Consider the following 1,177-nt stretch of genomic DNA (forward strand, 5'->3'; position numbering starts at 1 on the left):
TCTTCTATTGTTTCTGTAAGGACTGCAGGTATTTTGTATCACTGGTGTCTGTACAAGATTAGGCTGACCTGAGTCTATCCTTGATCTAGAGTGTACCTCTATTCACTGATCCCTGTCTGATCATCTCAGGTGTTTATGTGTTTATCTGTATAGCCTAGTGTTTGGTGTTACTGGCAATATGGTATTGTGGACACATTGGTTGGTATTAGCGTCTGTCGTGTATCTTTTATGAGTACAGTTGAGTGTCCTCTCATTTCCCAATGTTATTATGGTGGTCATATATCCTTCCTGTATATCCCTCCCACTACCCATGTCAGTGTGTAAGCCCCAACTGTTGTTGTTATGTGCCGTTGAGTCAGGCCCAACTCATAGCAACCCCTCCTTGGGTTTCCAAGGCAGTATCACTACGGAAGTAGATTGCCAAATCTTCTTTCCGAGGAGTGGCTGGTAGGTTTGAACCTCCAGCCTTCTGGTTAGCAGTCAAGTGCCTTAGGTAGTATGCTACCATAGCTAGCCCTAAATTAACCCCTCTCTTTCCCTCCCCATCCTGGTAACCTACTAGGTGAATTCCTTTCCCAAGCAAACCCTTCTCTGTCTTTTTACAGTAATGGGCTCATACAATTCTTGTCCTTCTGCGATTGACTTACTTCACTCAGCACAATGTCCTACAGGTTCATCCACATTGCGAGATGATTCACATATCCCTCACTGTTCTTTAGTGTGGCATAATATTCCATTGTGTGGATATACCATAATTTGGTTATCCAGTCATCCATTGATGGGCATTTAGGTTGTTGTCATCTCTTTGCTATGGTGAATTTTGCTGCAATTAACATACGTGTACATGTCTGTTCGTAAGCTGTCTCTCACCTCTTTAGGATATATTCCTAGTAATGGAATTGCTGCGTCAAATGGTACTTCTACTTTCAGTTTTTTAAGGAAATGCCATACCATTTGCCACAATGGTTGTACCATTTTACAGTCCTACCAGCAGTGCACAAGAGTTCCAATCTCTCCACAACCCCACCAGCATTTGTTACTATCTGATCTGTTGAACTTTGCTATTATTGCTGGGGTGAGATGATATCTCATTGTTGTTTTGATTTGCGTCTCTCTAATGATTAATGATTGTGAGCAATTTCTCATGTGTTTGTTGGCTGCTTATATATCTTCTTTG

This window comes from Orycteropus afer, unplaced genomic scaffold (genome assembly GCF_000298275.1).
Source record: "Orycteropus afer afer isolate SDZICR_OR568_19922 unplaced genomic scaffold, OryAfe1.0 scaffold01176, whole genome shotgun sequence".
Classification (NCBI taxonomy): domain Eukaryota; kingdom Metazoa; phylum Chordata; class Mammalia; order Tubulidentata; family Orycteropodidae; genus Orycteropus; species Orycteropus afer.